The sequence below is a fragment of the Panthera leo genome, chromosome D2 (genome assembly GCF_018350215.1).
Source record: "Panthera leo isolate Ple1 chromosome D2, P.leo_Ple1_pat1.1, whole genome shotgun sequence".
In the NCBI taxonomy this organism is placed as follows: Eukaryota; Metazoa; Chordata; class Mammalia; order Carnivora; family Felidae; genus Panthera; species Panthera leo.
Window position 1 is genome coordinate 1,306,397 of NC_056689.1, and position 15,903 is coordinate 1,322,299.

Below are 15,903 nucleotides of genomic sequence, written 5' to 3' on the forward strand. Positions count from 1 at the left end.
GGAGCCGGCAGTGGCTCTCGATCCCAGAGCCCAGACCGCTGCCTTCTACCCTGGCTTTGAGCGGCCACGTCATGTGGTGGGAGAAGCCCTCACTGGCTCGCTCTATTTTCCTCAGTGAGGCCGGGATCTCTGAATCTCTCTGCAGACCCTCAAAGTTTCGGCAGATTTTTTGGCATTGTCTCCAAATCTCCAGCTTCTACAAATGCCCCTCAGCAGTGCAGCGTCCTTCAAACAGGCCGATGGTTGGCGGGAGTTTCTGTCATTTTGGGGAAGTAGAACCAATAATACGCCACCCGTTCAATAACTAATAATATCTCCCATAAGCTCTTTCTTTATGTGACCCAGATTATAATTCTCTAAAATTAGTCTCTTCTCTGAACACGTGAGACCATTTTTGTGAAAAACAGTGTATAGAAATTGTTACCACCTTGACCTTAGACCACAAAACAAAACTATTCTTTTGGTTAGAGCCATTCATGAGAGTAGAATTATGAGGAAACACTCGATCAGAAGACTGAGAGCCACCAAAGGGCATGGACCCATTGAGTTCTTATTTTACTTTGAGCCCAGTGTTCTTAGATTTCAGGATTTAGGAATTTTTCTATTTATATTCTCATATCTCTTTAGTAGGCTATATTTTTCATACGTATGCACACCTTACCAAAGTGGGACCAAGTAAGATGTTGGTCTCCCTTTCTGTTTCTACCTCTAGTATTGACCAGATAATTCAATCGGGGAAAACAACGTGCCTTTGTTTTCAGCTGAGCTATTTTCTTTTTGATGACTTTGGTCCTGCAGACCCTAAACAAATCTGCTCTGCTTCTTACCGGTTGCTTTGCTTTCCTTCTATTTGCTTCATTACGTCCTTGAATTGATTTCTTTTGTCTTGGGTACATTCTGCTCTGGTCTTTTATTTCTCAGAAATAGGCAGGTGACAAGTATAAAAGGAAGAAGAGAATTTATACCTATTTCCTTTGTTTCGGAGTTTACCACCCGCTCTTCTCCCACTGCATCTGACAGTAAAATTACTCACTTCGACTCCCGTGTTAGTATTGACGGTGTTTAGGAAAATGGTGGTTTTCCTGCAGGTCTCTTGTTTGGGCTGAGGAGTAACTCACAAATCTGTTTTCACTGCTCATTTCGTCCTCTTGTTGATGCCACTATGAAGGTGAGCGTGTTCCATTTGTTGAAGCTGAAATTCAAATTCGAATGAAGGCAGTACATACCCTTGCTTTGAGACAAACCTGCCACTCTTCTAGCTAGATAGTTGGTCCCTCACATGGAAAAATTCGGGAGTGGAGGCCTCAGTGTCCCTTGATTTTACCAGAACTGGCCAGGAATGAATCCAACTATCAACCCTCCAGCAGATTTTTGGTAAGCACAAATTCAGCACCTGATAGTCTCCTGTGGGGCTTGGTATTATTCTGTGGTTAGATTCTAGGACCTGGAGCTAAACACGTGCTCTGCCATTTACTAACTTTGGACCTTGAGTAGCTGGACTTCAACTGCCTCAGTTTCTCACGATGTAAGAACTGTAACCCTGCACCACAGGGTTAAATAAGATAATGCATATCAATCATTTCGAATAGTTTCTAACACAGGCCAATCACAAAATAAAAGTGAATTATGAAGCTATATACTGAAAACCATGGTAGGTATGTGACGGCCCGCAGTTTCTTCAAACATGATGTCTCTTGAGCATTAAGAGCTCAAGAAAAATAAGCTTACCTGAACATCATAGGTGGCATCAGCATGAAGGGCAGTCTTGGATTTTTGCCCAAGCCCTATCTTTCTCTTTCTCCTCTGCCTGCCTCTCCAAGGAATTGCAATTTATGCGAATTTTGTTAAAACTTACATTGGACGCGAGACAACTTAAATCTCCCGAGTAGCTGTTTGTCCTCTCCGAGGTTCTCCTCTGACTTGCATGCTAAGTCTTTATCTCTGTTCCTTTCTCTCAAGAACAGTTCCTTCTGAAGCCTCCTTCCCATAGTCTGGACCAGAGCGAGTCACGTTTTGTTCTCAGACAGCAGACCTGTTTAGCAAGTCAAAATCTCTGCAAATAACCTGCTACTTTCTCTTGTTCCACAAGCTGGGCCCAGGAAGGCATACACCCACAGGAAGGCAAACAGCGACGTGCGAGGGAAGCAATCATGTGCCCTGAGACCTGAGAGGTGGAGTGATTTCTCTAGCTGGGGATGGCGGAGGGTAGGTTCACAAAGTAAATTGCACTTGTGTGGTGTGCAGTGAAGGGCTCACTCAGCAGGCATGGGGGGTGGGACCCTGCACGGGGGGGGGATGGGGTGGGACCCTGCACACTCCAACAGACGTCTGGCCCTCCACCAGCTTCTGGGAGATAGTCTCTAAGCTGTTGGAACATGCTGCCTGATGAAAGTCTTTTCCCTGGTACAGAAAACAAGGACCCTGTACTATGTGCCTTTTTTTCTTTACAGGGTTTCCTCTGGACTCTTTCATTTCAAAAAACTGTGGCCATGAACAGAACAGCTTTTCTGAGTTCTGCGCGTCTGTCTTGGGTGGTCTTGGGGACACCAATAACAGCATTTCGCTTGGACTTTCAGTTGGACCTCAAAGAATGAATGTAATTTCAGGAATGTTGAGATGAGCTGAGCAGAGGATAGAAACAGTGTAACAGGAGCAGAGGTTATCAGGAGGAAATCAGAAGAATTTAGGAATATAGACAAACACTGCACCACATAGAGGGATCAGTGAACAATTCAGCCAGACATTTATTTTAAAAGTCACTACATTATCTCCAGAGGCTTAGTAGCAGAGACATAAGATTCAGTGAAACGAAGTAAATCAAGAACAATACAAGGCAATGAATAGGCACCAAGTGGACTGAGCTACCAGAGTCCAGGAAGCTGCGGTCAGCGTGAAAGAGTGTGATCTGAAAAGACTTCATGAAGATTTTGGGTGTTCTAGAAAGATGCCGTTGGGCTGTCGCAGCTTAATTCTGAAAGCACTCTTCTCAGCCTCGTTTCAACATATACTATAAATGAAATAAATCATTATTAATTCAGGTGGGCAAAGCATACAAGAAAAGTCTTTAGTCTTTAGTCAGTGTTGTCTCTGATACCACTGTTTGAACTAAAATGATACTTTGTAAAAACACATTCAATCCTTATTATTCAGAAGTTCTGTATTTGCAAAATGGCCTACTCACTAAAATTTATTTGCAACTCCAAAGTTATACTCGTGGTGCTTTCCTGGTTGTTTGCAAACAGGTGCAGAGCGGGGAAACATTTGAGTCACCCACTACTCACACTCCCAGAGGAGGCAGAAGAAGTTGACCTTCTGCCTTCTTGTTTCAGCTCTCACACTGCAGACAAGTGTCCTTCTCATGGTCTATGTAGTGCCGTATTTTTCACATTTTTGTTCTTTGACAGGTGATTCTGCTGTTTAACATCACCCTGAGTGTAGTGCTTAAGTGCTGGCTGGTGTTCCCAAGTGCAAGGAAGCTGTGATGTTGCTTACAGAGAAAGTGTGTGTGTGGGACAAGCTTCATTCAGGCCAAAGTAATAGCCCACTGGCCATGAGTTCAATGTTAATGACTCAACGATGTGTATTAAAGAAGTTACCTTTAAACGGCAACATACATTAAGACATGGTTATGTATTGATCAGTTCACAAAAATGCCATAACAAAGGCTAACAGGAACCTAACCCTGTATTTCTCCTAAAAGCAATGGTTCGGCGTTCACTCATTCAGTGTTTGTGGTGACTTTATAAATAATCTAATTTTCACAAATAATAAGAATTGACTATAGTTAAAATACTGTCTTCTGCAAGAAGTAATCACGAGAGGCTAGGCTATACTTAAACTCAAGTATAAGTATAAACTCATGTTTAAGTATAAACTCATGTTATTAACTATCCTTCTTTTATATTCTAACTACTGGAACAGAAAAAAATTTACTAACCAATAAAATGTATACTTTACAATTCACTTAAATTTTCTTTACTTAAAATTGTACGTAAGGAACATTTTATGCAGCTTGCAAGCAACAAGGAAACCAGAATAATTTCTGTGTCATGAAGAATTCTGCAGTTTAGTTCTGGCAAATTAGGTAATCTGGAAGACCGCAGGCAGCTATTGGCTAGAATTTTCCATCACAAACAGGAAAGCACTTGGCATTTTTTAGGCATACTGGAGGAATAGAAACTTCTTTAACCAAGTCTTTTTGCAAATTATCTCCATTAAAAGGAGCGATTTTATGCTTTTGGAGGTAAATATTTCCCTTTTTTAGTGGGTATTTATCATCATTTACACAACACAACTCAAAGGTGATCCTGAATCACAAACAAAGCCCCTAAGGCTAGCCTACAGGGGACTCATTTGCACAAAAGGGCTGCCACCTCACCTTGCATAGCACAGCTCAGTACACAAAGGAAAGAAGCAGTGCAGCAGGTGGTGAAGAGGATGAGCCTTCCTGTCAGACTTACTAGGTTTAACCTTGGCCCTTACTAGCCATGACCTTATGTCACTAATAGGCTCTAGATCTTAGTTTCCCAGCTTGTCGGCCAGGACTGTAACATTTATTTTGCACAATTGTAAGAATTAAATTCTATATAAAGTACTCAGTACAGCCACATAAACCTTCAACAAGTGCTTGCCGCTGGTATTCTCGTTTGGCTCCAGCTGTTCCTGAATGGGAGGGCCAACTTGGCAGGGAAGATCATCAGGTTTCTTTTAAAAATCCGGAAATTTAAGTTGTAGAGAAACTTTAGCGAATACAATATACCTGATAGATCAATTTGCCCATAAACCGGTAATTAGCAACTGCCCCTTTATAGATAAGGAGAGCCCTTCCGATGCAGTAACACTACGACTAAACGTCTAAAGTTAACTTGTACAGTTAACCTCCTCCTCAAGGAGGAGATGTTTAATCACATCCACTTTATTTTGTTGATTTAATAGGAATAAGGAAATAAATAAGAATGATGAGGAAAACCCACCATCTGAAAGACCAAAACATTTTCTTCTTGTGAAACCACTCTAACGGTATTCTGCTTTAGCTGAATCACCGGGAAGAAGTCTAATTCCCTCCCTGTCTGCCTTCTTGGGGACACTGTTCATATGAATCACAACTTTAAATAAGTGGACAGCCCTCACCCACCTGTGGAAACTGTAGAAGACAAGAAGTCAAACAACTATCAAGGTACGGTCTTATATGAACACACATTTTTTATTACTTTGGCAAATTTCAAACATGGCGGCAAGGGCGGTTGTATCGGATGTTAGTGAGATCTTCAAGTTTGTCAACCAGTGAAATCTGAAAACACGAAGAAGGAGGAGGAGGAAGGGAAAGCTTTGAACAAGCCAAGCCAAATGTATTAATCTTGCTACATTACTGCAGTAGGAGAAAATTACCTGGATAGGGTCTCAGTGGCATCCCAGAAAGAAAACATCCCGGAAGGATATTTATAAAACTGCAAAGCCAGAGCTTGGTGGTTTTCAGGCAGGTGTTTCAAGACAGAGAATGGGGTAGGACTGTGCAGTTTGTAATAGTTCTACATCAGCTGGCACTATGGGCAAGTGTTTTGAAGCAGTTCTCGATAAGCAACCAATTAGTCCTCGTAAATAAGCTACTTCAGTTGGTTTTAGTCTTATCTTTGAGGAGCAAGTATTTTCTGGGTCTGGTAGCTCAGCTGATTTTTCTTGTTTTCAATATTATTTAACATATAGATGGAAAAGTGTGGCCTGTCCGCGTATCGTCCAACACAGAGGCAAGAAATTAGGTTGACTTCAGTTTTCAAGTCGCACAGTTAGAAAGGGCAGGCTTTTATTTTAAGTTCAGATTTTTCTTCCTACAAATTCTCTTAAGGTGAACCATTTTTCCTGAGGCACGTACTGTTATATCTAGTTACTGAATCCTAGGACAATAATCACTTCTGTTATTGCATTTTTAAATGAGTTGTACGGTGAAATACTTATTGGAAAATCGGTCTAGTGAACCATCTGCGCAGTGTGAGCAAATAAACCTGGCTGTAAAAAAGAGCGAATCGTGGCATAAATATTTAGTCGAAAAGCATGCACTTTTAAAAAGAGAGAGAGAAATAGTCAACTTCCATGAACCACTGTCTGCCAGCGAGGAGAAAGAATAGGAATCACCTGCCCCAGATATTTCAGTGCTGATCAGATGTTACTTCCACGTTTTTCCATCTTAAGTCTGGCCAAGTGGGTGGAACTGAATTAAGCAAATAAATATCCACTCGCACAACTTTTCTGTTTGGCGGGCGTTAGCCTCGTTTTCTGGGATTTCAAGCAAACTATTCACGCTTTCGTCGGTCATGCTCACAGCAAAACATTGGTTTATATGCACAGCTTTCTTTCTTAAAAAGCTATTGCCTGCTACTCGGTAAACCCTTGATATTTATAAACAGAATAGTAACTGATGACCTTATTGTACCTACAAGGCTATAATTCACTTCAAAGTTTTCTGCTGAATTTATAAATGCCAAGAACATCTTTTGAGTGCTTTCATACTGGTTTTAAAATCCTGAAGCTAAGTTTAGAGCGCTGGAATATTTGCTTTATATACATCTATCTGTTCCCCCCAACTGTAAGCATTAAAATGCTGTACATATACATAAAAGTTGTCCTCTGAGTCTTTAAATATTTGTACTAAAAGGAAGGAAAGGAGTTTCTAGTGCAAATTTTAAAAGACTGCGGAATCACTTTTCTGTGGCTGGAAAGGAAGACCAGTGGAAGAAAATTGTCTTTTGAATCCTTAAAATTATATTGGTCAAATGATGGAAGCCGAACGCCCGAGTGACGGTCATTTCCTCCTGTGGCTGCGGGCGGTGACGTCACTAGACCTCAGGGGCCAGAGGAACCACAGGCTGGCCTCCGCCCAGGCTTCTGCGGCTCACAGGTCTGCCCTCGGCTTGCTGTTGGCTCACTGCACTGCGTCTACATGCTGGGAACACAGTTATCAGGGGCTCTGGAGAGTCAGACCTCACAGAAAAGCCTGGGATGCACTGGCCTTGCTCAAGGGCCCTCCCAGGACAGCGATCTGCAGCCAAGCCTGGAACGCCCAGATACTGGTGCAGCCCCCGGTGGGGCAGGTACAGATGTGAGTAGGCGGAGGGTCAGCTTTGGAGAAGGGACAGATGTTCTGTCAACAATATCAGAAATATTTTTTAAGTTTATTTTATTTATTTTGAGAGAGTGGAGGAGGAGCAGAGAGAGAGAGAGAGAAGGAGAGAGAATCCCAAGCAGGCTCCGTGCTCAGCGCCGAGCCTGACGTGGGGCCTTGATCCCGTGACCATGAGATGACAACTTGAGCCATATCTAGAGGCCCCCGCTTAACCGACTGAGCCACTCTGGCACCCCAACGGTATCAGAAGTACTGTTTTCGTCTCATCTGGAAAACACAACCCGCATTCTTCTCTGACACCTGCATCAGTTATACAGTGTTGGTTACAGTAACAGAAGACTTGACTCAAACGGGCTTGAACGGTATTGGTAGAGATAAATAGAGACAGCATACGGGAAAAACTCAGAGGAAGCTCTGGTGTGATCCACGATTCAGCGATGTTCCTATGAGCTCGGTTACTACGGGCCCCTCTGCTGTGCGTCTGCAAAGTCAGTTTCAGCCAGAGGAAGGCTGAGCCGGTGAACGCACGGCCGTGCGCCTTGTAAGCTGTGCTATACGCTCTCGGACACAGAAACCTTTGCACCACTATGCCCACCAAAAGCCCTACTATTCACTCTTACTTGAACAATTTAGACTCGTATCTTCCCCAGAAGTAGCCAGGGGCAGACTTGGCCAGGAAACTGGAATGATCTATTTGGTGTGTCCCCTACTTTTGGAGCCTGGAATGGGGCCAGATGAATAACTAGCATAAGTTGGGGGCCCCTGGGAACAGGCAGGGAGAAAATTCTTGCCAGAAAGTCACCTAGACCATCGGCCACATGTCCAACCCCATACGGTTCTTCATAAGTTTTTCCATTGCTACTTTATGTTATTGAAATGGAGGATACCAAATTTAACCAAATTCATCACTGTTAGGGCTAAAAATGTAATTCATTCTTTCTTCCTTCCAGGGAATCAAACAGTAGTGAAATGCTGGGGTTGACGACCAAATGTCTAATATTTCAAGGAAAACTCTTAAGTTTCAATTAGAAATCGTAGTTTAGATGTGAGACTAAGTTATTCCTCCCCTCCCTTTCCTGTTCTGAATCCTTGGGAAGGCACCTTTGAATATTCCTGGGAGAGACCCCCCCCCCTTCCCAGATGGCACCTGACTCCCTGGGAGTCTGAGGACCGCAGCCCACCCCGCCTCCGGAGGCTGCAGGAGACAGGAGGAGTCGGGAAGAAGCCCTGACTTACAGCACAGCGACCTGTCCCAGGTGCCACTCAGGGACCAACCAGAGCATCCTCTCCCTTCAAAGGGAAGGGAGTAAAGCAACGACTCCTCATGCCTCCTTTGCACAAGGACAGAAGGCAGAAAGCTCCTCTGCTCAAGATTTCAGTGAGGAAAGAGACAACTTCTACAAACTGTCATTGTGTCACTGCTTTAAGTAACAACTTTCTTGCTGGTAGGAAATGTGATTATCTAATTAGATACCTTTCTGTTGCATCCCCCGTGCGTGGTGCATATCTACACCCACCTGGGACTTCTGTCTTTTCTGTGACCGAGTTAGAACACAGGGAATGGAGGAGGGGAGAAAGCAGATCAATAACTGAGCCCACGGCATTGGGACCTTCGCTGGAGCTAGAGTAGCAAGACGGGAATCAGGCAGAAACAAATTACTCAACCAGTTAACTTACTGTATTGATTACACGATGATAAACACACGCACATGTTCATTACAGACAGTTATTCCTAAGGCCTGAGAGTTTATTGATCCATTTGAGAGTGAAAACTTTGCCTAAAAGACTTTAAGTTCTTTTCCTTCATTTTTTTTTTTTTTTTTTTTTTTTGTCTTTCTTAGATGTAATCCATCAATAAAACCCACTTTATGTGCAGTGGGATCATGGTGCTCGGTAAAGAAATAAACAGAAAGTAAAACTTTGACCCAATTCCTGAAAATACAATTCAGCCCCTTTTCACCTCTCCTGCCATTATTCAGGATTGATTGATTGATTGGTAAAGAGATCTGACTCATCGTCAGAGGCAAGAAAGCTAGTCTCACACCAATAAGCAGTCATCGTATAAACCAAGACTGATCCCTGGAGGCTTTATAAAAGTGTATTTTCTTCATGCTCCCCCCTAGTGGAATTTCCTGACCTCCTGACCTTACTATGGACTGCAGTATTTCGTTTCCAAGATGCCTGATGGAAAGGAGGAAGCAAGGACGCACAGGACACATGGTGGTTTTGCTCTTGCCTAGATTAAGTGCTAGAGTCAAAAATATTACAAAGTAAAGACTCACAGGACAACTTAGGTTTTTAAATGTAGAACCGTTGGTCAAGAATAAAGGCCAGGTGGTATATGATTCCAGTCACATTAGGTCAAGCTTCAAGGGAACGGACGGTCTTCAGTAGATGTTGGAAGAATCATTTCAGGACCAGCTCCCGCGTAGCACGGAGGGGCCTCTGTTTTGCCCCCGTTTCACCACCGTATTGTTTTCTGATTTCAGCGAAAGTCCTCTGACTAAGGGTAATGTTCCTCTTCCTCTTACTATGTGGTCAGGAGGTATCTCACTGGCCCATTCGGTAGGTCTCTAACTATTCTCAGAGGTAGACCTTACTAGGTCTGTCATGGAAGCTTGAAGCTATATAGTCCAGATGATTTTTTTCTTGGGAAATTCACAAGTGCACATGACTGGACTATGGTTTCAAGTATTCCAATTTAATACCACGTATTAAAAAGCAAGTTGATATCAACAGTTGAAAGAGAAAATTACAATTTTCCTTTAAGGAGAGGAATATCAGTGGTCCCTGTGTGAATTTCTTCTTTTACAAGGGAGAAAGAAAATAAGATTTTGGGATTTGATTTCTAACAAGATGCCACATCTTGTCACCTCAAGTAAGCAAATTAAATGACTCCTTGCCTACACTGTATTTATTTTGTTTTGTGGATATCTGTGTTAGTCAGTCACTGTACAGTAATTATTCTAATTACCAAGTATATTCTAAGAACATAAATCTCATTACTTGGTGGTCATGATGGTAAATCTAGGTACTTCTGTATTTAACAGGTATGTCAATTCAGGCCCATGCAGTTATGATTGGAGTGTTATTAAATATTAATAGTCACATGGAAGTCTCATTCTAAAATAGAATTGGAAATGAACTTGGGCAGAAAAGTTAATGTCTCTACCTTTCTTCTGGTTCCCGCTCAAGTTTATTAATGGACCATGGCATTGAATAGATGTATGTTTGCATAAGGACACCATGTCCTTGTGACCTCCAGGGTGTGTTAAACCAAAGTCCCTTCAGGTCTGGGGCCCATGTGTGGAGCTGGGTATCTAACTCACTAGACAGGTTGGCAATCTGTTACCGGCAATCTGTTACCGGTGCTCCCAAGCCTTGCCATTCACGGCCCGTGTGTCTCCCCCTCTGGAAGCTGGGTGGGGCCTGCGGCTCACTTGAACTGCTAGGCTATGGGAAAGGAACACTGCCCGGTTTTGGACAAAGAAGGCCTTGAAGATCCCGCTTTTGCAGTTGGGTGTCCTGCAGGAGACCCAGTGTGGAGAGAGACCCTGGGGGACAGGAGGCCCTGGGCCGTTCCAGAGCCCCCCTGGAGCTCAGCCTGACCAGACCCCACACGTGTCTTAGTTCCCATTGTTTCTCCTCAGGTCTACACAAGGCCAGTGAGTGTGAGAGAGAGAGTGAGAGAGAGAGAGAGTGTGTGTGTGTGTGTGTGTGTGTGTGTGTGTGTGTGTGTAAAACTGGACACAACACTTCGCAGTTGCCACAGTGACTTTACAATCTGCTCTCTGGCCGCACATTGAACACTACGGGTTGAATGTATTTTTGTCTGAAACGCTTCAGACCAACTTCACCATCCCAGTTCTCAATGAGTGGATATTGCTGAGAATACTGAGGGAGAATAGTGAGTTAATCTCACTAGATTAACTTTTTAAAACATTGTTTACATACATGCCAAAAACACTCCAGTACTCGTTATATTTAGTGTAAATTAACTCTTTGTGAGACTAAGATATGAGACTAATGTTTTCCATACCATGAGCTCATGATTTCGAAAATTCCACAGGAAATACTTCAGTATTAAATTAGAAATTAAACACTAACTCCGTGGTTTTTCAAAGTTTAGTACATCAGAATCACCCGGCATAATTGTTGAACGTGACCAGCGTTAGGCCATATACTTCTAGCCCCTGCCCACACATACACAACTGCAGAATTGCGTTTAAACATGTCTCGAAGCTACTTCTTACTACTTAGCAAGTGAATTCGTGGGGATAATCAAAATATGATGTGAATAAATTACAAGTTCTCTCTGACTAGAGTTCTTGTGCTTGTTCAGTAAGAAATCTGGTTGCAATAAAATGCTGTTGCAACTTTGTGTCTGTATACTTGCAACCTCTTCACTTTTGGCTTTGGTGCTTCCTTTTCATTGCCTTATTTTTTTAAGATAAATGTTTATTCACTTTTGAGAGACAGAGAAAGAGAGAAAGAGAGAGCGTGAGCAGGGGAAGGGTGGAGAGAGAGGGAGACAGGATCCAAAGCAGGCTCTGTAAAGACAGCAGAGAGCCTGACGCGGGGCTGGAACCCGCAAGCCGCGGATCACGACCTGAGCCGAAGTCGGACGCCCCACAGACTGAGCCGCGCAGGCGCCCCTGTTTTCATTTCATTATTAAAGTTGACTGGAGTTGGTTGTAGTTTCAATTGCTGTTTTTCTGTTTTAAAAAATATTAATGTTATATTATGTTTATTTAATACCTTGTGAGTTCTTACTTAACAGTGTGTAGAGATACATGTCTTCAGCAACATAATTTTTAAGCTGCAAATTTTATTAAATAGAATTTTACTCTAATATTAAAGTGGCTATATACAAAAATGTTTTTAAATTATTAAACTGTAAAAAATCATTAATGATGTGTTACCTATACATTTGTGGTGTCTTAAAAAGTTATATCAAACAACATTAAAAAAAATTTTTTTAATTTATAGGGGGCATTTTAGTAATTTAAACAAGGTGTTGGATTTATATCCATTATTAAATGCTTGTTGAGTAATTTATTTATGTTGGTGTAAAAATGTTACTATTGTTCATGTGAAATGAAAAAACCTTTTTTTTTTTTAATTTTAAAGAGAAAGGGAAAGAGTTGTATTCGAGCCCCAGTTAGGACAGCTGCACAGAATACACAATCTTCACAAAGAAGAAAGTGCTCCCAGGAAGGGATATTTGGTGTAGGGTTATGTGTGTTTTTTACGTAAAGAGTTACAAAGCATTATGATGAAGCACATTCCAGAAAGTTACAGACTTTACGTTATGTTTTTAGTATGTGCAAGACTGTATGACTTTAGTCTTACGGGATCTAGGGAGGTTTGTTTGTTCTTCTTATCTTTATGTTTGGAATGCTCCTTTTTGCTTTTTTTTTTTTTTTTTAACGACACAGACATACAACGTGTGCTCAGCCAGAATCAAAACCCGGGTTTTGAGGCTTTGCTGAGTCGGTCTGACCTTGGTAAGTGTGACAGAGTGAGCTTCCCTGGAATCCCAGGAGCAGAGCCCATCACCACTGAAAGTTGAACATTTCCTCTATCACTATTAGCATTTCTATTATCATGAACTTTTGTCATGGGATATCAAGGATGTTGAAAGTAGCAATGTTCTGGAAGGAAACAGCACCTCAGCTAGGCAGCCATAATAGAGTTTACTGTTTAGGGAAACAGAGGACATATGATCCAGGCCTAGTCGTCGTACCTGCGAGGACTTGAGATGCAGGCTGGTGTGGTCATCGGGGCCCAGACAGGACAAGGAAACAGAAATGGCCTCCTGCCAGAGCAGAGACTTGTAGAGGGCTAGCAAATCAGTAGGGAGGGAGTTAGGAGAATAAACACCCAACCCTCACTCTCAGGCTGGTGTCTGTCTCCTAAAAGTGCTTCTCTTTATTCTACTCCAAGCCAGATGGCAGAGGGCCCCACTGTGTGCTCTGCAAAGGTCAGCCACCCATGCACAGGGCGTTATGAAGAAGGGTGAGGAATGGACCTGGGAGAACAAATGGGAACACTCAGCACTCATGGGAGAACCATTGTCTTAATAATTGGATGTTCATATAACAAACTAAATATGATGCCATTAATGTGTTCATATATTTCATTGGACGTACATCACAGGACTGACTCCACTGCAAAATTTAGACATTCGTCTTTCTAACAGCTATTGGTCTCATAGCATCTTGGATAACTTCTAACTAAAGAATTCTACTAATTCTTGCCAGTACTTTTAAGGAATTTCTCTCATTTTCCAAGGTCACTTTATACTGATTGTATATCTTTGTTTAAGTTTATTTATTTATTTATTTTGAGAGAGAGATAGAGAGTGAGCAGAGAAGGAACAGAGAAAGGAGACAGAAAACCCTAAGCAGGCTCCACACGGTCAGCACAGAGCCTGATGAGGGGCTCGAACCCACAAACCGTGAGACGATGACCTGAGTGAAAATCAAGAGTCGGACACTTAACTGACTAGCCAGGTGTCCCCGGACTGTACATCTTGAAGGAATGAACAACTCTATATACTTTGGAGCCAAATGAAAATTTATCAGTGGACATCGTTATTCCTTTTGCAAATCATAGATGAAAGAATGACATTTAAAAAGCATCTCAATGGGCACTGAGGAGGGCACTTGTTGGGATGACACTCAGTGCTGTCTGTTAGAGATGAACCACGGCAATCTACCCCAAAACCAAGAGCACACTTTACACACTGTATGTTAGCCAATTTGACAATAAATTATATTTTTAAAAGTATATAAATAAATAAATAAATAAATAAATAAAATAAAAAGAATCTCACTTGTGTAAACTTTCAGAAGTATTTGCTCATGATACTAACGAAGCATGGATACGATAGAACTGAAAAGTCACGAAATAGTGTGTGTCCATCCTCTGCCAATTTATTTTACAAGAACAAAAAGAAAAAGTAATCAATTTTCCTACAGTTACGATACAATAGCTCGTAGCTTACTTGATTTGTAACCTTTATTTTGTGATCTTTGTCTGAGCCATTTGAGGGTCTTAATCAGAATGACAGTCTAGCTTAAGTTGGTATACAACAACTAATCTTATAAATAGATTTAGAAGAGAAAGGGGGTGAAAAAATAGGAACTTCAAATTTTACGTGGTTGGATTAAAAAAATGTATGTGATTAATGGGAGTCTCACCATTAGCCCAGTGGAGTCACGTAAAATTACCGGGGATCATACGGGTTTATAGACCATCCTGTAGTCAAGTGTATACCGGACAAGAAGCCAAATAAAACACCTCAAAAGTTATTTCTTTGTGTGACTCAGTGATCTGGTCAGATAATACAGGCAGATGGCCCTTTATTTTTCTCTCCTTAAAATGATTGTGTTCATGAGACTGCCCCTTCCAGTTTAAAATACTTCATTTACTCCCTGGTGTGATTCCATCCTGTGCAGCTGTTCTCTGGAACAGAAGTCGTTTATCCCCATCCGCCCTCTCTCCCACCTAAATGCATGCCACCATACCATGGAAGCTTTGAAGGAAATGGACATGAGTCCCAGAACTACCTTTTTGGTTGTGAACTGAAGGCTGACGATGATTATCACTTTAATGTGGATAAGGTTGGAAACGAGCACCAGTCATATTTAAGAATGGCCTGTGCAGGGGCTGGTGCAAAGGAAGGATTGAACGTTGTTGAATCAGAGGCAATGAATTACTATGGCAATCCAATCAAAATCACACCGGCAACTTTGAAAATGTCTGTCCAGCCGACGGTTTCCCTGGGGGGCTTGGAAATAATACCACCTGTGGTCTTACAGTTGAAATGTGATTCAAGGCCTGTGCACACTAGCGGACAGAACTTTATAGCTGTGGAGGACGATGCAGAGTCAGAAGAGGAAGAGGGAAGGGGATATGAAACTCCTTGGTATATTTGGAAAGCGTTCTGCTCCTGAAAGTGGCAGCAAGTTTCCACAGAGAAAAGTAAAACTTGTTGCTGATGAAGGTGATGATGATGATGATAAAGACGATGATGAAGAAGATGATGATGAAGAAGATGATGATGAAGAAGATGTGAAGATGATGGTGATGGTGGTGATGGTGACGAGGAGGAAACTGAAGACAAGGCTCTAGTGAAGAAATCTATACAAGATACTCCAGCCAAAAATGCACAAATATCAAACCAGAGTGGAAGAGACTCAAAATCATCAACACCAAGATCAAAAGGTCAAGATCCTTCAAAAAATAGGAAAACATTCCCAAAACACTGAAAGGGCCTAGTTCCATAGAAGATATTAAAGCAAAAAATGGCAAACAAGCATAGACAAAGGTGGCCCTCTTCCCAAAAGTGGAGGCCAAATTCATCAATTATGTGAAGAAGTGTCTCCAGATGACTGACCAAGAAGCTATTCAAGGCATCTGGCAGTGCAGGAAGTCTCTTTAAGAAAACAGTTTAAGCAGTTTGTTAAAATTTTCAGTCTTGGGGCACCTGGGTGGCTCAATCGGTTAGCTTCTGACTTCGGCTCAGATCATGATCTCACGGTCGGTGAGTTTGAGCCCCGCATCGGGCTCTGTGCTGACAGCTCAGACCCTGGAGCCTGCTTCGGGTTCTGTGTCTCCCTCTCTCTCTGACCCTCCCCCGGTCATGCTCTCTCTCTGTCTCAAAAACAAACATTTAAAAAAAAATTATTTTCAGTCTTATTTCATTTCTGTAACAGCTGATATCAGGCTGTCTTTTTTATACTGCAGAGTGAGGACTTTCCCTGTGACGTCTGATCAAT

The 15,903-nt window shown here is 42.1% G+C and overlaps 1 pseudogene; it reads left to right on the forward strand.

The window, feature by feature from the left end:
- Nucleotides 1-14,760: 14,760 nt before the first annotated feature.
- Nucleotides 14,761-15,566, forward strand: LOC122202312 (annotated as a pseudogene).
- The last annotated feature ends 337 nt before the right edge of the window (nucleotides 15,567-15,903 follow it).